Below are 21,161 nucleotides of genomic sequence, written 5' to 3' on the forward strand. Positions count from 1 at the left end.
AGTTCAAAATCAACAAAATGGACGTGTAGTGTACATTTCTTTGCGGTATGATTGAAGAAAATGTGTTTGTTGAACGAACTACACCGGATGTGCAAATGTCTTGGCGTGGATTGAACAACCACACACTACTTCTCAAGAGGAAGACAAAGACCTTCGCTGGTGCAATGTGGAAGACCAGCCGGAACAACAGGTTTTTGATCGGGTTGTTGTGAAGAGATTTTTCAGTAGCTACAAAATCGACTTTGAAGTCCACATCCAGTGGATATCCAGTTTGGGAGAGTGCTCAGATTCCTTGCAATGCACGAAGCAGTTGCAGGATACGGTTTTTAAATTTCTAATATCTCCTATACTTGTTGATTTTTAAGCTGCTATATGAATTATATCATCTCTTACAGCACTCTTTGGCCTGACACGTTGATCTTGAATATCACCTCACACGTGATTGTTTCTTTATGAAACTCGTCAATGTTGTTAAGGTCCACACCGATGACCAACGTGCCGACCTTTTTACCAAAGCATTTGACAAATCAAGATTTGATTTTTTTATTATTGGTAAACGGCATTAAGGTCAAGCAAGAGTAAACCAACATCGGAAAATCATTTTTGTAAATATCTTGTGTGTTTTAAATTTATCTTAGTTTATTGATTTTAGGGGGAGTAAATCCAAAATCTGAAAATCCAAAAACATCGAAAAATTTCAAAAACACAAAAACAATAGAAAAACAAAAATGAGTTTCCTGGCGAGCAAAAGAGAAAATGATAGTACATCAGTGGTCTATCCAAACCTTTTTAAACCTTAAATGAAAAACGATAAGCAGCTCTATATAAGATGTATCGGTAGGCTCACAATCATTTTAAAGTGTGCAGGGTGATATAAACTTAAATCGACTGAAGACCAGGTGGGAACCATTCATTGGCATATGGTCTTAGTACCGAAATTTCGTTTGATAGATTGCCGAGGTTCTGAGATATTCGGTCTTTATGCTGCTTATCATCTGGGTATCATGGTTGTATCTTTTACCGAAAAATAACGGGGACGCAAGTCTAGATCTTCCATGATACTATACATACGTGTACATACTGCATTCGACCTCAATAAGTGATAAACAATCACATGTCCAAACAAAATAAGTGATAAAATATCACATTTATCCGGGAGTCAAGTTCGTCTCTCTGCTGTACGGAAGTACTGACCTGTTCACGGACTTGCTCCTGTGCCCTCATGCATATGAAAATCAAGTTCCTCATCAATAAGTGATTATATCACATAGGGCTTGTTTTCAAATCAAAATAAGTGAGAATCTCACATCATATACGGTCAAACAGATGATAATCGGTATACTCACCGGTAAGATGAACACTCGTGCATACCTTGATACGGGAATATGTCGTGATGTGGATGAACACCGGTCGGTAAGTATAAATCATACCTTAACAATTTAAGGGTGCTAGTCGGTTTTAAAGGCTTTAGTTGTTTCACATGTCGCTCCAGATGTTCAACAACAGAAGAAAGTAGTAAAGTGTGTTATTATGTGAGCACTACATCAGCAGTATAATAAATTCCTAGATTTATAAACTTGTTTTTGGAGGCGGATGAAGATGTGACGCATTGAATGGTTTGGCAGGTCTTTTTTATGTGTTTTGAATTAGAGTTAGATATGTCGCTTCTTGATTGTTAGGTTTGTTTAAGAATTCTCACCCTTATTTGTTTTGAATCTGACAACCAGTTTGAAAAAGAACAATTACACAAACACTTACAAAACAACTTAAACTTAAAAATTGTGCAGAGGCCGCGCGAACGCAGTCCTCCACTGCCACAAATTATGACGTAGGCTCGACCACTTGGGCCGACCTTAGGCGGGCACCCCTCCTGAGTGTAATGGAGGTCACCAACCTAGGCCATGGACCTTATTGATCGTCCATTGACCCCGTCCAGGTAAGTGAGTAATCCATTACCTTCTCCCCCTATTTAATACGCGCCTCTTCACCTTCTCTTGCTCTTCAAGCCGATGTGGGACAATGGACTAATGAAACAGAACATTATTGTTTCCATCTTTTAGTTGATTTCATTTCTTGTTTTACTCCCTGGTGCCAACACTCATTATATAGCTTGTTTAACTCATTTTTGGAGATGGATGAGATGTGTAGCATTTAAAGCTTGGTAACAATCTTTGATGAAAAAGTTTTTATTTCGGGACTTTTTTTATGTTTGGAAATAGAGTTAGATATGTTGTTTGATGATGGTTGTGGTATGAAGAATGATAATAAACTATACTCATAGCTGTAATAATAATGTCATAATGATATGAAGTTATACTCAATAGTATTGCAGGTTTGAAGTTCAGGAAAAATACAAAGAAAAGAGAATTTATTAAACTTTGAGCTAAAAAAAGGGGGTTTGTGTATACAAAAATATTATTAACGCCGTTGCCGGGGATCGAACCCGGGTCACCCGCGTGACAGGCGGGAATACTTACCACTATACTACGACTTGATGTCCAATTGTGTTTAGATTATATAGTTAGCTTTTGTTTTATATTTTCATTATTAAGGGGAAGAGGTATTCGAACTTCATAACATCCATACTCTTCTTATTTTTAAAAATCCTCAATTCTAACAGTACTCCGTCATCTAACAGAAACAAATAACAGCTACCACAATCCAAAGAAACCCAACTAAACAACAATATTAGCATAAACCATGTCACATGATCAAATTGCAAAAAAATGAGCACCCTTACTACTACTACTATTAGTATAACCTATCAAAGACCATATCCTAGATTCTTAATGAAACCACTATACAACATATCTTGAGTAGCAAGATCAATACAATTCCAAGGATAAGATTCATCTCCTTACTACTACTTGAAGAAGGAAACGATTCATAGTCTCATTGTTTTCTGGACATAAATATAACAATTGTTCATGTTTTGAATTTTACTAGCATTTTAAGCATCCAAGATGTCAAAAAATAGGTAGAAGTTAAAATCCTGAACTTGGGTTGATTCTTGAACTTGATGATTTTGAAAAGAATGTGAAGTTGCCATTGATGAATTATATGTTAGGTTCAGGATACTCTCACGAACACAGAACTCACACACACAATTTTCTGTTGAAGAACACAAAGATTTATAGTGGTTTGGTCGATTCTGACCTACATCCACTCTCGGTAACTAGGAGTATTTGTATTAAGCTTTGGTACAAGTATTTCAGATACAAAACAATCTCTTATATAAGATTGGATGAAAGAGGAAAGTGAAGAAAACAAGATTCATGAATAATGGGTCACAGGCCCATGTCCCCTTATCCTCTTATCCTTTTGATAAGAAAGGATTTTCTAATCTCCACTTGATCAAGTGGCCTTCATACTCAACAATCTCCCACTTCAAGTCACGGAATAATCTTCACCTGTGCTTCAACTGTGCATCAGTATCTCTGTAAAAACTTTGATCTTATCACATTCCTAGTTACCCGGCCTCCTCTTCAATTATCCTGAAGGCCAGTTGAAGCTATGTAAAGCTTCAACTTCTCTAAGGTGACAACCTTAGTCAACATATCAGATGGATTTTCACTTCCTTTGATCTTCTTCAACTTCAGAGTGCCTTCACTAACTTGCTCTCTAATGAAGTGATATCTAAGTTGTATGTGCTTTGTCTTCGAATGGAAGACATGATTCTTTGCAAGATGAATTGCACTTTGATTGTCACAAAACAGTGCACAGTCAACTTGTTCCTTGCCGAGCTCTTTGAGAAAATTCTTCAACCATATAAGCTCTTTGCTTGCTTCAGCAACTGCCATATACTCTGCTTCTGTGGTTGAAAGGGCAACACTTTTCTGCAGTCTGGACATCCAGCTTACTACAGTGCCTCCCACTGTAAAGACATATCCGGTGGTGCTTTTGTAAGATTCTTTACAACCACCAAGGTCAGCATCCGCAAAACCCTTCAGAATAACATTTTTCCCCTTAAACTATAATGCCACTTTTGAAGTCCCCTTCAAATATCTTAGCAGCCATTTAACTGTCTCCTAATGTTCTCTCCCTGGATTGGACATAACATAAACCGACTAACAACTCCCACTGCATGAGCTATATCTGGTCTCGTGCATACCATTGCATACATGAGGCTACCAACTGCCGATGCATACGGAACTTTAGCCATTTCTGCTTTGTCTTCATCTAATCTGGGTAACTGAACTTTAGAAAGCTTAAAGTGACTTCCCAAAGGTGTGCTTCGAATCTTGGCATCTTTAAGGCTGAATCTTTCTAACACTTTCTCAATGTACTTCTCTTGAGAGAGTGTCAAAGAACCATCTTCTTTGTTTCTGAAAATACTCATCCCGAGTATTTGGTTTGCAGCTCCCAAGTCTTTCATCTCGAACTCTTCAGACATCTGCTTCTTCAGCTTCTTGATCTCTGTCATGTCTGAACCTGCAATCAACATATCATCCACATATAGTAATAGAATGATATAAGAACCCTTAAACCTCTTGATGTAACAACAATGGTCATTGTCACATCTCTTGTATCCGACTCTTCCCATGAAGTTATCAAACTTCAAATACCATTGTCTGGGCGCTTGTTTCAGACCATACAAACTCTTCTTCAACTTACACACCAAGTTTTCTTTGCCTTTAACCTGAAAACCTTCTGGTTGTGTCATGTAGATATCTTCTTCTAGGTCACCATGTAGAAAAGTTGTCTTGACATCTAGCTGCTCTAGATGCAAGCCTTCTGCTGCTACAATACTGAGAACAAGTCTGATAGTAGTCATCTTCACCACTGGAGAAAATATTTCATTGAAATCAATTCCCTCTTTCTGCTGAAATCCCTTGACCACTAATCTTGCTTTGTACCGTTTGGTACCATCATGTTCATCTTTGACCCTGAAAACCCACTTGTTCTGAAGAGCCTTCTTCCCAGCTGGAAGCTTTGTTAAGTGCCAGGTCTTGTTCTTCTCAAGCGACTTCATCTCATCTTTCATTGCTAACTCCCACTGCAATGAATCTTTCAACCCCATGGCTTCTGAGTAACACTGGGGTTCACCATTTTCTGTCAAAAGTATGTAATTGACGGATGGTGAATATCTGTCTGGTGGTCTAACGACTCTGGAGGATCTTCTTGGCTGAAACTGAGGAGTTTCTGGGGATTCCGGAATTTGAGGAGCGACCTCTTCTTCTGCAGAATCATTACTAGAATCATCCCCTGAGCTCCCACTGTCGATTGACTCATTCCTATTTTCTGGAATGTCGACTGAAGCTTCTTTCCTTGTTTCACCACTTTCAAATTCAACATAGTCTTTCTGAACTTCTGGTCCTTTGGTGTTTCTGTCTTTATACAATTCGTTTTCACTGAAGACGACATTCTTGCTTCTGATTACTTTTCTGCCTTCATTATCCCAAAGCATGTAACCCATTTGTTCTGACCCATAACCAATGAATGTGCACTTCTTGGATTTTGAGTCTAACTTATCCCTGTCACCAGCTTCTAACAAATTGTAAGCACTACAACCAAAGACTCGTAAGTGTTCGAGACTAACCTCCTTTCCTTGCCACATTTCTTCAGGCAACTTGAAATCTAAGGGACCAGTTGGTGAACGGTTGATCAAGTAGGCTGTAGTGCTAACTGCATCGGCCCAGAATGTCTTGGGCATCCCGACATTTAGCCTCATGCTTCTAGCCCTCTCATTTAGAGTTCTATTCATTCTCACAGCTACACCATTCTGCTGAGAAGTTCTGGGAACTGTCCTGATCATCTTTATCCCTTCCTTGGCGCAATAGTCAGTGAACTGCTTGCTTATGTATTCACCACCATTATCAGACTTTAAGCACTTTACCTTCAAGTTAGTTTCATTTTCAACAGCAGATTTTGTGACAACTCGTATTTCAGAACCGTCTCTTGTATTACGTGTTAACCTGTATGAACTCTATGTGATTACGTGAATTTTGTTGATTAAGTGAATGCTATGTTTTTGTGAATGTTTGAACCTTAATCCGATTACACAAACCTATTCGGCCCACACATCCTTGTACTCGAGACCATGAGGGCAACCCATTAAAGGGTTCGGCCCACTCCACTTGTGTGCGTAAAACATACCCATTATGGGACTTGTTTCTCATAACTTACAAACATAAGAAATCACACACACAACCCTAATCACCTCTCTCTCTCTTTCTCTCTCGTTTTCCCTTGGAACCGGACGACAGCCCCACTCGAAGTCCATCTCAATCAAGCCAATCGTATCACACTTCCAGTTAGCGTCTTGTCTTTATTTGGTTGTTGATTGATTGATGTGTATTATAATGTGTTTAATCATGAATCTGGAAATATGAGTTTAACATGATGTGGTCACATGCAAGGAAACTATTTTGTTATTGATTTATAATCGCATGATTCAATAGTTCGTATGTTATACATGATGATGATGTTACTGGAATTGTGATTCTCGAGTTTAAAGCTTTGATTAGTTTGGCTCGGGATTGGTAAGTAATAAGTTGCATGATAGTCTTTGAATTCGTTAATCATATGATCCGATCGTATGTTCCTTATGATATTGATTTATTGTTCTTGAATTGATGATGATTACGGTAATATGAATATGATTGATTTCTGAATTAATTGTTAATTGATCTGGTTTGAAACTGCCAAATCTGTTTGCTAATGGTACGGAGATAATGAGCTGCAAATCAGGAAATCGGTTACACTTCATAGTCTCGACAAGGGATTGCGAGTCGAGACCCCACTGTCTCGACTCGAGACCACAACACCGACACAAACAACACAACTCGAGACCATGGTTGCGGGTCCGGTTGCGACTCGAGACTGCCTAGTCTCGAGTGATGAAAGTATGACCCGAGACCTCCTTTGTTGCGACTCGAGAACTCCAGGACTACAACTCGAGACCGCACAGTCTCGACTCGGGATCTCTAGTCTCGACTCGAGACCTTATACACGTGCACACTGTTTTGGACTTGCACACTGTTACGAGCCCAACCATTTGGGCCGCATACTTGGACTTAAATTATTTACGTGACTATACTGTTGAACTCGTACTGTGGTTGAACTACCATGATTATACGTGTATGCCATGATCAATACTTGTACACAACTTGTTAGAATACGTGTAGAACATATACGTGCACTACCTAAATATGAACCTGACTTGTATGGTACACCTTTGTTAGGACGTGGTTGACCACATTATAGCTTGATTGACCTTTCTGTGTATCTGCCGAGCAAACCAAGGTGAGTTCACACTCTTACCAAGGCATGGGATTCCCAGGGTTGGGAATGGGTTTTTGGATGATTACTTGTACTTAAGTTGTTATCGGGATTATGTACTTTGGGCCTCGGGAGAGGAAGGTTTTTGGATAAATACTGCTAGACTAGTGATACAAACACTTCTCTTCGCACACATGCCGGGAATGGCTGCGATAATAGAACTAATCTTCACACACATGCCTGGAATGGCTGCGAACCATACACTAAACTTCGCACACATGCCGGGTGGGCTGTGGTACAAATATACCTAGTCTAGAATACTTGGGAAACTCCCACTAATCTTTGCACACATGCCTAGAGGGCTGCGATACAAATGCATACGATACGTGGTTACTAAACGAACATACGATTTACTATTCTATCACGAACACTGAATAACCAACTGTGAACTCGCTCAACTTTGTTGTTGACTCTCTGTTACATGCCTTGCAGGACCTTAGGTACTCATGAAGCTTGCACGGGAGGCGCAGTCGTTGTGGGACATGGGATCGTGGATGCCATGCTAAAACATTTAAACATTTGAACTTATTACTTACATTGGGTTTACATTTATGCTTCCGCTAGACACTTAACATGCTTTGTTTTGAACACCTTTCATATTGTTTGGTTGATTTACATTTATTACTTATTATGTTCGATATGATTGGTGGCTTGATCCTGGTCATGTCACGCCCCCAAGCGGTGGTACTCCGCGTGTGGATTTTGGGGTGTGACAGACTGGTATCAGAGCCATTGGTTATAGAGAACTTGGTTTTAATAAGGGGAAAACGTTTTTATTAAAACCAGACTATAACCAGAACAGTGCTCAACGATCCACAACGACGCTTCGCTCCACGTGCAAGACTCAACATGCTAGGTAATATGGTATATGTTATATTGCCTACTTGCTAGATTACATAGAACTTTGCTCAGGGTATGCTTAGATACACATAACCACTATTGCTTGAGAACACTTGTGTGCTTACTCTTTTCTGTCATCGCATTCTTCGCGAACCTCTTCTGAGCTTTGGGTGTCCTCCCTGTCTTTACAAAAGTAACCCTCTTTTGTTTTCCAAGAACACAAGGTTCACAGAATTCAGTTTCCACTTTCTTCAAGTCTGGAAACTTACCTTTCTGAGCCAACATCTTCAATCCCTTCTCGCTCATGTGTCCGAATCGGTTGTGCCATAAATTTGATGGACTCGGACCGGTGGTCATTGCATGAACACCTTCAGCAGAAACTTCTGCCATGTATAGAGTACCTTGCTTCTTTCCTTTGGCAATCACTAAATTGCCTTTGATCACTTTCCATTGTCCACCCCCAAAGTGAACATTAAACCCTTCATCATCTAGTTTACGAACTGAAATCAACTTTCTCCTCAAATTAGGAATAACCCTGACATTTTTCAATGTCCATATAGTTCCTAATGAGGTCTTCAAGTCTACATCTCCAATACCTATGATATCAAGCATTTCATCATCTGCTAAACGAACTTTACAAAGTTACCTGTTCGTAGATTCTTGACCATATCTGGGCATGAGATAGCATGGAAAGAAGCACCTGAATCCATAATCCAAGATTCAACTGAATCTTCAACAGAACAGATGAGAACATCACCTAATTCTTCTGAGGATACACTGTTTACTTCTTTCTTTGAAGCGCGTTTTGTTCATTGGCTTCTGTAGTGACCTTTTTCTTTGCAATTCCAACATTCAACGTCTTTTCTGTTCTTTGATTGTCCCCTTCTTCTGGACTTGGACCTGCCTCGATTATGTCCTCTTTCATTTCTTCTTCCTCTACTTTCTGTATGCAATAAAGAACTAGATTAGAAGTCTCACCACTGCTTCTCCGTCTGATATCTTCGTTTACTATCAAGTCACTAATACTATCGAAAGTGAGTTTGGTAGTGCCGGATGCACTACTAACAACTGTGACTGTGCTTGACCAACTGTCGGGCAACGATGATAAAAGGAGTAGTGCTTGAACTTCATCTTCAAACTTTATTTCAACTGAGGCTAAACGAGAGATAATCGAGTTAAACTCATTTATGTGAGCGGTAACTGACATGCCTTCCTTCATCTTGGTGTTAACCAATTGTCGGATTAGGAATACTTTATTTGAAGTGGATGGTTTTTCATACATGTTGGACAAAGCTTTCAATACACCATATGTGGTGGTTTCATTAACAATGTTGTAAGCAACACTCTTTGCCAAAGAAAGCCTAACCACACCCAAAGCTTGTCTATCCAACAACATCCATTCTTCATCATACATGTCATCTGCTTGTTCACCTGACATAGGCAAATGCAAACTTTTCTGATACAATAAATCTTCAATTTGCATTTTCCAAAATCCATAATCACTTCCATCGAACTTATCAATCTTGATTTTATTATCTTCTGCCATTAAAAAAAAATACCAAATTACTACTAACCAAACGGGTTCGTACTGCTAAGTGGTAATTTATACGAGCGAAAGCAATAATCAGAAACAAATAACTTATCTGTTTCAAGCTTTAATGGCAAGGAAAAGTATTGATGGATAATGAGATCTTGTTCAAACTTGAGGGGCCTTTCTGATCAAATTGAAACTTTAATTTCTCCACCAGAAATAAAAGTTGAGGGGGCCTTTCTGTTTAAATTGAGAAACTCAATTTCCAACACAAAATAAAACACGTTCAGTGTTTCTTCTTCCCCAATTCCACAGAACAAAAAAAAAATTAGGGTTCTTCTCTTTCTTCCCCTACGATCTCCCAAGAGAACAGGCAGATGACAGCGCCGGTGGTGCTTGTGACGGCGAAGAGAGGTAGCGGTGGCGGCTGCTTGCGACGGCGAAGAGGGGCAGCGGCGGCGACTAAGAGAGGCTGCGGCAGTTCTGATCGTTTTTGATCGTTTCTGATCGGTTTCTGATCGAATTCTGATTCCGATTTCACACTATCAGGTATCTTCTTCCTTCACCCTTTCTGTTCGTGTGTCGATCGAGAGCCAACGGCTCTGATACCAGTTGTTAGGTTCAGGATACACTCACGAACACAGAACTCACACACACACAATTTTCTATTGAAGAACACAAAGATTTATAGTGGTTCGGTCGATTCTGACCTACATCCACTCTCGGTAACTAGGAATATTTGTATTAAGCTTTGGTACAAGTATTTCAGATACAAAACAATCTCTTATATAAGATTGGATGAAAGAGGAAAGTGAAGAAAACAAGATCCGTGAATAATGGGTCACAGACCCATGTCCCCTTATCCTCTTATCCTTTTGATAAGAAAGGATTTTCTAATCTCCACTTGATCAAGTGGCCTTCACACTCAACATTATAAGCACCATTATCAAGATCATCACAATTTTTGTTGCAAGCTGTCTTTAACAAAGATGAGCCGGAGATCCGTTAGATGGAATACATTATACATGGCCAAAAAATGGTTTGAGCGTTTGGTCGACGAAGCAAAACGTACGGCTTCGTCATAAGCTCTAGCGCAGCCTCCTCGCTGGGGTATTAAATGTGCCCAACCATACTGTTATTTGTTGTATAGTGTCTTTAAATTAAACAAACAAACATCAATCCCATTCATAGTGAAACCTATTAATATGGTCTGAGGAGGGTAGGACAAAAGCAAAGGTTTCCTCTATCTAGACCTGGCAAACGGGTCGGGTCGGGTCGGGTTGGGTCATGGGTCAAAACGGGTTAGGGTCAGAACAGGTTCGGGTCAAAACGGGTCAATTAAAAAAAGGGTTGTTTTGGTTCGGGTCGGAACGGGTTCGGGTCGAAACGGGTTCGGGTCAGAACGGGTTCGGGTCGAAACAGGTCCGGGTCAGAACGGGTTTCGGGTCGGGTCAGAATTTTTTTATGAACTTGCAGTAACCTTTGTTTCTGTGAACTATTGAGTTTGGTCCTTAATTTTGCGTCCTTATTAGGTCTACTGCAAGCTGAAAAACAGATTCTGATTTGGATTTATGTAGTTAAGTTTGCTGATAAAAAAATGGTCAAATCACTTCCACAAAGTTGTGTGTCAAGCACAGTGGGAAATTATATTAGTTTAGATGCTTTATTTCAGTATGATTTCGGGTCGAAACGGTTCGGTTCGAAACGGTACTGGTCGGTACGGGTTGAAACGGTTCGATTCGAAACGGTACTGGTCGAAACGGTTCGCGTCGAAACGGTTCGCGTCGAAACGGTTCGCGTCGAAACGGTTCGCGTCGACACGGTTCGATTCGAAACAGTACTGGTCGAAACGGTACGGGTCGAAACGGTACGTGTCGAAACGGTTCGCGTCGAAACAGTACGGGTTGAAACGGTACGAAACTCGTCCCGACCCGAAACTCGTCTCGTGCGGAAACACGTGTCGGCCCAAAACCCATTGCGATCCGAAACCCGTCCCGTGCAGAAACCCGTGTCGGCCTGAAACCCGTCCCGAACCGACCCCGTCCCGATCCAAAACCTGCGTCGTGCTGAAACCCGTCTCGGCTCGAAACTCAATTTGAACTGAACCCGTTCCGATCCAAAACCCATTTCGGGCCGTAACCCGTCTCGTGCGGATACTTGTGCCGGCTCGAAACCCATTCCGACCCAAAACCTGCCCCATTTCTTTAAGACACTAACCCACATCGACCCATTTCTTTAATGTTGTCGACCCGCTTTGACCCGAAAATAACAAGATAAAATTTCAAGTGACCCATTGTGACCCATTTAGTTAAAATATCTTACCCAAACCAACCCATATAACTTTAAAAGCAACCCAAACTGACCCATTTGAAAGGCTTTGGGTCAAGATTGCCTCCTCTACCTCTATCCCAAAGGATAGATAAGCTGCTCCTATGAAACCTTCTTTTAAATTAACTATCAAAATAATGAAATCTAATACTTAGCTTTATTGTGTTATTTTTTTTTATCTTTGAAAATAGCTTCCTTAACCTACAGGTATATCTAAGTACCCAAGTCTCAAACTGTAAGTACAAGCTCCAATTAAATGTTGAATATTACTTACATCGATCACATACATGCTTAAGTATATATAAACAACCAGACATAGGTTGAACGCGAAATCGTGTCAATGTCACACATGAACCTGACACATGGTAATCATGTCACACGTGAACATGACATGTATATTCGTGAGTAGAAACACGATATACGTGTATAACACAAACAAAACACCTTAAATAAAAAAAACTTAATCCTTTTTTGTGCATTTTAATACTTCAACATTAAATGTACTTGTTTTCAGTTTTAAACAGATGAGACTGAAACCACAGTTGCAAAAAAGGATATAATTAAGTTTTAAACAGATGAGACTGAAACCACAGTTTTAAACACAACTGCCTAACTAACTAAACAAATCCTAAAAAAAAGGATATGATTAAGTTTTATCCAAGTCGAAAAAGACACCTAAAATTTAACAATAGTTGCAAACAATAAAACATCAACTAAAGATTGTACAGGGGCTGCGCGAACACAAGCCCCCACTGCCACAAATTATGAAGTAGGCTCGACCACTTGGGCCGACCTTAGGCAGGCACCCCTCCTGAGTGCAATGGAAGTCACCAACCTAGGCCATGGACCGTCTTGATCACCCATTGACCCCGTCCAGGTAAGTGAATAATCTGTTACCTCCTCTCTCTATTTAATACACGCCTCTTCACCTTCTCTTTCTCTCCAAGCCAATGTGGGACACTGAATAAATTAATGAAACAAACTTCTTTACTTTTTAAACAATTTAACAGAACATTAATACTTCCATCTTATTTAAATAGAGTTGTTATTGTTTTTATTATCTTTCATGTTTTTCAAGATCAAGTGACCTAATTTGCAGTCAAATGTTTTAGCACAGGCAGTAAGACACATAAGCAGCTTCTTATCTCTGAAGTGAAATATGAAGTTGGATGACATAATCACAAACCATTAACCTTGGACATTATTCTAGCGAACATTGGGGATTCTCATTTCTTTGACTTAGTTACACACCAAGTGTTTTTTACTAGATTAGATCACCTATTTCAATCAACCCGTGCATTGGGATTTATAGAGAAACAGTGAGGATTTAAGGTATATTATTTGGAAATAGAGATAGATATGTTGTTTCATGATTGTTGTGATATGAAAATATACTCATATAAGTTGTATGAAAAGCATGGTTGTAAAACAAGGTTTCCAAGGCTGAGTACTCCCTGAGTAGTCGCTACAAGGTAGGCTGCCGAGGCGACCTCGGCCAAAATCGTATCTAATAGCTCAAGTCGGGCCGAGTTTGACTTAAAAAATAATAAAATATAATTTCTATGCCTATCATATAATACCATTTTCACGTATTTTGTTATAGATATTAGTAAATTTATGTTATTTGACATATATTTAATTTCCAAAAACTATTTCTTTATAATTTTACATGTCTGAGTACTCCCCGAGTACTCTCAACTCCCCGTTCGGCCGACTAGGGAGCGTCTAGCGATTTTTGCAACCATGATGAAAAGTGATATGAAATTATACTCATAGCTATTGCAGATTTGGAGTCAATAAAATAATACAAAAAAGACGAGTTATATATGCAATTTTCATCGTGATTGTAACATATTTTCACCTGAACTGGTCGCTGAATTTTATGGTCATTGTTGTCGAATCAATATAGAGGATTGCGGCTTTGAGGAGGAGCTCGGATCTAGTGAAGGGGGTGAGATTGGTTTCTTTGTTATTGTTTTTTGTATTTTGGACGTTTTGCAGGGATTTTGGTATGGGTGGGTGGTATCAGACGGTTTTCATGTGTTATGTATTTGTTTGTTATGATGCTTGGTTGTGGCTGGATGATGCCGTATTGGCGTCACGTAACCACTGCTTCCACAGTGATGTATAATCACTGAATGGCTTTACATGGTGAATTGGGAATTGATGAGTTGTTTGATGAGAAGGTTCCTTGTGTTGTTGACACTCTTTCTATGGAGATTTTATCTGTTTATACGGTTTTGTTTTTGTGTAATTTGTAACATTTCGTACGCTATTTCAGAAATCAGATATCATGTTAAATTAAATACAAGGTTTTAGTGTCTTGGTAACAAATGCAAGTCTTATCAAACTCTTTTAATGTTTCACTGTCCCATATATTGCTAGCCTTAATAACTTACCGCACCACACCGGAGAAAAGTATGATTAAGCCAATGGCCTATCGAGTGTTTAGACTTTAGATGGCATTACAAAAGAAAATTTGTGATGTAACAAATTCATATATCGTTCCATAAGGATTCAAATATTCATGTATGTAACATATTGACAGCTAGCTTATACGCCAATGGTAAAAATAGTGTGGACATTCACAAGCCCCCACTGCCACAAATTGTGACTCGTTTTTCATAGGATAAATGCATACTCTGACTAATTTTTCTCTAGTTGAAATTATTACTTACAAATGTTTTTTTAATTATCAATTAATTGGAGTTAAAAAAGAAACTTTGTACTTAAATTGTGCAGGGGCTGCGCGAACGCAAGCCCCCACTGCCACAAATTATGACGTAGGCTCTACCACTTGGGCCGACCTTAGGCGGGCACCCCTCCGAAGTGCAATGGAGGTCACCAACCTAGGCCATGGACCTTCTTGATCACCCATTGACCCCGTCCAGGTAAGTGAGTAATCCGTTACCTTCTCTCCCTATTTAATACACGCCTCTTCACCTTCTCTTTCTCTTCAAGTCGATGTGGGACAATGGACTAATGAAACAGAACATTATTCCTGTTTCAGCTGTTCTACCATCAAATGTTTTAGTTGATGAATCCATTGTCAAATGACTTGCTATTTTGCTTTTATTATCTACAAAATCTTCTGGTCTTCCTTTAGGAACTTCTGTCGAACATTTGTGCCGAAAGTTCTTAGACACAGCCATTTCAACAACAATGTGTATCCCTATGTACATCACATTGTCGTTGATTTCAAAAGAAGCTCTTGTTTACACCGCTACTTATTCCCGTAAAATATTTTGTTTCCACAAAGTTTTACGTGATTATTCAAACAATCTGGAGGTGAATTGTTTCTGCATACTTCATTTCTTTGATGAAAAAGTTTTTATTTTGGGATGTTTTTTTGTATGAAAAATGAGTTAGACATGCTGTTTGATGATTGTTGTGGTATGAAAAATGATAATAAACTATACTCATAGCTGTATGAATAATAATAATAATAATAATAATAATAATAATAATAATAATAATAATAATAATAATAATGATCATAGATATTACAGATTTATTAAAAATTTGAGCTGATGAAATGTGGTTTGAGTATTAAAACACTAACGCCGTTGCCGGGGATCGAACCCGGGTCACCCGCGTGACAGGCGGGAATACTTACCACTATACTACAACGACTTATTTGTTATTTTTGTTTTGATTACTAATTAATTTTAAACGTGAAGTGGCAATTGATGGGTGAATGATCAAGGTTTGCATCTGGTTTGGTTTCAATGGAGGTTATATTTGTTTCTATTGTTTTGTACTTGTGTTTGTGTAATGTGAAGCTTGATGATGATCAAGATTTCTATGAAAACTTACTCCTTGTTATATAGCTTACTTGGGTATTTACATTTGTTATAGCATGATATGAAGTTGTATGTAACTAGTTGATTCTTCCGCGCTTTGCGGCCGGAATTATGTCGGCATTAGTTCTGTTTGTTACGGTATTTGTACTGATTATAACTTTGATGCTTGGTTTTGAACAAAATTTATACCAAAATATTAATAAAATATTAAATGCACATGTGTATTAATTTTTTCAAAATAAAAAGTATAAGTTATTAAGAAAAAAATAAATTTTAAAAAAAGTAAATGTATTAAAGGCTTACTGATGTATGCAACAATTCTTTATTTATATTGTGTAACAACTCTTAATATTTGTTAAAACTAAAAATAAACAATGTGTTTAATAAATTGATAGAGAAGGTTCAAATGAAAAACCACTAGTTATCGCGAAAACTCGAAAACTAACTAAAAAAAGCCTAAAAAACATATCAACTTTTTTTTTACCAATTTTCGAACTATTGAATTAAACGACTCGGTTGTTAAAAGAATTAGTTGTGTACATGTGGTCAGCAAATTAGGAATTTGTAACATTTAAGTAATAAAATAACAATAATCTTACAAATGGTTTAAAGAAAAAAATTCACATGCTCGGATATAATTGTATTATACATATACATATATTAAAAATAGAAGCTAATGAATAGTAATTTTAATATTATAATAATATATAGTTTTTTTAATACTTTCATTTTAATACTATAATAATAGATATATTTTCTTTACTTTTTAGCTTTAATTATTTTTTTAATATCACAGGTTGGGATAAGCTTGGTGTCAACCGGTATTGAGCCGGTACTGGTATCGAATAGAAGCTAATGAATTGTAATTTAATATTAATGGTATCGAATAGAAGCTAATTAATAGTAATTTTAATATTAATATAATGTATAGTTTTTTTTAATACTTTTACTATTTTATAATATTTGTAAAGCATTAGATGAACAATAATTATACATGATAAAAATGACCAGCGAAGTAAACAGAAATGGCAAATTTCAGAAATCTTTAATAAATAACTGTCAGTAATATTCTTTTAATTTTTTTGAACGGCAAGGAACGACGTGTCAACCATCGTGACACCGGGCGCCAGACCCTTGGCTCTCCCCAGATGCACGGAAGCCCGAGCTCCACCCGCCCAAAGGCACGCTAGTGAAATAATCGGTAAAACATTGCCTCCCATCCAAGTCGAACCGGCGCCACCCGTATTCACTCTTCACCTGGATGTCGCAGAAAATAATGAGAAGAGTGAGAATCGAACCTGAATCATAAGTAACACCAATTATTTCTCCAACCACTCCACCATATTTTGTGTTCTCTATCTACAAAACAATGAAGCCAAAAGTGAAAATATAGTAAATGGATTGAAAGGAAGACGAGTATGAAACGTGTCTAAAAGCTACCTTTAAAATCTGTTGAGGGGTCAAAGTTGTAAAGGAGAAAGAGTTGTGACCAATCTACCATAGGGTAGCCTTGTGTCCCAGTAGGCTTGCTGAGTCGACGTTGTTCGAAAATTCAATTTAGACAGCGAGATGTAAAGATAATCGTCAACTAGGGTTTACCCCCCCTGAGTTTTAGGGGCCCTGATCCTGATTCCGATTGTTCTGAAATTTTTAGGGTTTGTGCAGAATCACTTGGGTGTCTTAATTAGGGTTTCCTTATTGGATAATTATCATACTAAATATTAATTTTAGTGAGAGTCGTTACATCACGAGTAGCTCTCGAGCCTCTGGGCTTGTTTACACCCCTACAGGCGGGAATACTTACCACTATACTGCAACGACTTATTTGTTAGTTTTATTTAGAATACGAATTGATTATAGCTGTTTTATGTAAACTAAAAAAAGTACACTAAAAACATATTTAGAGAAGCATGATCATAGAACGCCAATGATAAGATTCATCTTCTCTAATACTGGTTATTTATCCAACAAACAAGGTTTATAGCCGGCTAGAAAGAAGGCAACAGAACTCAAAACAATACAATACTTTGTTGTTCATTGGTCTGGCTCTGTGGGGTGGTAAACAGGCCAAGACCAAGACCAAACTTTGATAACTGTAATGTCGACTCCATTAAAGGCAAGGTTTCTGCTTTAGAGCTGAGTTCAACCATAAATTTGATGCAAAACAATGAACTAAGAACAAAGAAGATTTCCTAATAAAAAACCCATCTTTGCTTTGTAAATCTTGATGACATTTTGCATTTCTACATTGACTCTAGGGGTTTTTTATTTATTATCTTGATGTCACAAATCTATTAGATGGAATGTCAATACAATACTTCACCTGCTATTTTATGTAGGGCTGCTAAATGGCCAAATGGATCATGTTCGTGGGTCAAACCCAAACACATCACCAACACGGAAATAGGAGCTCCAGATGTTCAAAAACAGAAGAAAGTAGTAAAGTGTGTTATTATGTGAGCACTACATCAGCAGTATAAAATTCCTAGATTTATAAACTTGTTTTTGGAGGCGGATGAAGATGTGACGCATTGAATGGTTTGGTAACTTCAATCTTTGTCAGAAAAATTTCCATTTTGGCAGGCTCTTTTTTATGTTTTTGTTTTTTTTTTTTGAACGGCCAACAAAATTCTTTTATTACTTCAAAAGGTCAACAGTAAGTTAACCCGCACCAGTTACATACACCAATTATACATAACAGATTACAAACATTTCCTTGCTATATCAAACATACACCAATCTTCCCATGAAATCCCTTTCAACGATGACCGATTACCAACCCATAAAAAGCTTAGCTGTTTTATTTCGGTTGTCATACGGACCCGATTCACAGCCTTGTTATTAAAAACCAAATCGTTTCGACTACGCCAGATTACCCACAATGCCACCTGTATGACTGCGTAAATTAATTGTTTCCACTTTGCATTCCCTCGAACCTGCATATGCCATTTCAGCAGATCTTTTGCACCGAAGGCGTAGATGCTTGAGATCTTGCACCAGTGGGAGATAAAATCCCAAACATACTGTGCCGCATTGCAACCCGCAAACAGATGATCCACATCTTCCGCAAACAGACCACACATTTTGCACTCAATCTGTCCATTTATCACGTTTCTGCGTGCTAACGCAACTAGAGTAGGCAAGCGATCCAAGGAGATTCTCCATGACAGAAAATTCACCTTAGATGGGGTCCAATTATTCCAACTAAAATCGTTACCCAGGTTCGGAAATCTAGCACATTGTAAATAGTTCTTCAAGCTTTTAACAGAAAAATTACCTGAGCCATCAAGCTCCCAGGTCCAACGATCATCGCCATATCCCCTTGCAGCCGCAAACATTTCATCAGACAACAATTGTACTGCCATCACTTCTTCCGGCGTAGACGGCATCCTAATCCAACAGAAGTTCAGTACCACTGTTCCATCAATAACCTTGACACGATCCGCAACTGTAGCATTTTTTGCTCTCTCTAACTCAAATAGTTCCGGATACCGAACCTGCAACGAGTCACCTTCTGTCCACTTTTCTTTCCAGAATGAAATCTCTACTCCGACACCCGGTTTCGCCCGAAAGCAATCGGCCAGGTTAAGACCATATTTCTCTAAATCCCCAGATACTTTAAATACTTGTTTCCATGGTCCGGCTATCGACATCTTCCCCGGTATCGGGTTCCACGCCCGTTCGCTATGATGTATGCTCCAAATAACTTTTCGCCACAAACTATCGGGGTCCGTCTTAAACCTCCACCACCATTTAGCAAGCATGGCGAGATTTGCATCCTTTAAGGATCCGACCCCAACCCCGCCTAATTCTTTTGGTGTCATGACGCTATCCCATGCTACCATATTCCAACTAATTTTTTTTATGTTTTTGTTTTGAATTAGAGTTAGATATGTTGCTTCTTGTTTGTTAGGCTTGTTTTGAATCTGACGACCAACACTTATAAAATAACTTAAACTTAAAAATTGTGCAGAGGCCGCGCGAACGCAGGCCTCCACTGCCACAAATTATGACGTAGGCTCGACCACTTGGGCCGACCTTAGGCGGGCACCCCTCCTAAGTGCAATGGAGGTCACCAACCTAGGCCATGGACCTTCTTGATCACCCATTGACCCCGTCCAGGTAAGTGAGTAATCCATTACCTTCTCTCCATTTTTATATTACACTCCTGGTCACCTTATCTTTGTTCAAGCCGATGTGGGACTCTGGACTAATTAAATTACTTCCATCAAGTGACTTAATTTGCAGTCAAATGTTTAAGCACAGGCAGTAAGGCACAAAAGCAGCTTCTTATCTCTGAAGTGAAATATGAATTTGGATGACATAATCACAAACCATTAACCCTTGGACATTATTCTAGCCAACATCGGAGATTCTCATTTCTTTGACTTAGTTACACACCAAGTGTTTTTTACTAGATCAGATCACCTATTTCAATCAACCTGTGCATTGGGAATCTAGAGAGAAACAGTGAAGATTTAAGGTATACTATTTGGAAATAGAGATAGATATGTTGTTTCATGGTTGTTGTGATATGAAAATATATTCATAGTTGTATGAAAAGTGATATGTAATTATACGCATAGTTATTGCAGATTTGGAGTTAATAAAATAATACAAAAAACACGAGTTATATATGCGATTTTCATCGTGATTGTAACATATTTTCACCTGAACTGGTCGTTGGATTTTATGGTCATTGTTGTCGAATCAATATAGAGGATTGCGACTTTGAGGAGGAGCTCGGATCTAGTGAAGGTATGTAACATACTGATAGCTAGCTTATACGTCAATGGTAAAAATAGCGTGTGGACATTCACAAGCCTGAAGCCCCCACTGCCACAATTTGTGACTGATTTTTTGTAGGATAAATGCATACTTTAACTAAATCTTTCTCTAATTGAAATTATTATATACAAATATTTTTTTAAGAGAAAAATGCCCGGATAGTCCCTGTGGTTTCGCATTTTTTCACCTATAGTCCCCAACTTTCTAAAACTACTTGAATAGTCCCCAAGTTTTCAATTTTTGTTCTCGGATAGTCCCTGGGTCTAACTTCAGTTACTTTTCTCTGTTAAGTGGTTGTTAAGAGGGTGTGAAATGACAAAAATACCCTTTCCTTAAAAGGCCAAACCACAGGGACTATCCGGGCACCTTCTACATTTTTAAAGAAAAACCCCACCACTCATCTTCTTCACCTCTCTCTCTAATCTTCACCTCCTTTTCCACTTCTTTCTCTGCACTTTCTTGAAGAAACCCTACCTCATAACCCTCTCCTCCCTCGTTCTTCAAACTCCGACGACTGGATTGGCTGCCAGTCGGCCTGTATCTCCGATGGGTTACCCACAACATCCCCAAATCCTCCTTCTTGTTGTACC

The 21,161-nt window shown here is 38.6% G+C and overlaps 5 non-coding genes across 5 annotated transcripts; all 5 read right to left on the reverse strand.

Moving 5' to 3' along the window:
- Positions 1-1,783: 1,783 nt before the first annotated feature.
- Positions 1,784-1,944, reverse strand: LOC118481628. The gene has a single exon (XR_004865836.1). It is a non-coding gene; the product is annotated as a U1 spliceosomal RNA (small nuclear RNA).
- Positions 1,945-12,704: 10,760 nt separating this feature from the next.
- LOC118481632 lies at positions 12,705-12,865 on the reverse strand. Its single transcript, XR_004865840.1, has one exon. It is a non-coding gene; the product is annotated as a U1 spliceosomal RNA (small nuclear RNA).
- Positions 12,866-14,718: 1,853 nt separating this feature from the next.
- On the reverse strand, positions 14,719-14,879 carry LOC118481549. The gene has a single exon (XR_004865758.1). It is a non-coding gene; the product is annotated as a U1 spliceosomal RNA (small nuclear RNA).
- Positions 14,880-15,541: 662 nt separating this feature from the next.
- TRNAD-GUC lies at positions 15,542-15,613 on the reverse strand. Its single transcript has one exon. It is a non-coding gene; the product is annotated as a tRNA-Asp (tRNA).
- A 4,139-nt stretch (positions 15,614-19,752) lies between these two features.
- On the reverse strand, positions 19,753-19,913 carry LOC118481527. Its single transcript, XR_004865736.1, has one exon. It is a non-coding gene; the product is annotated as a U1 spliceosomal RNA (small nuclear RNA).
- Between the last annotated feature and the right edge of the window lie 1,248 nt (positions 19,914-21,161).

This window comes from Helianthus annuus, chromosome 8 (assembly GCF_002127325.2).
Source record: "Helianthus annuus cultivar XRQ/B chromosome 8, HanXRQr2.0-SUNRISE, whole genome shotgun sequence".
Lineage (NCBI taxonomy): Eukaryota > Viridiplantae > Streptophyta > Magnoliopsida > Asterales > Asteraceae > Helianthus > Helianthus annuus.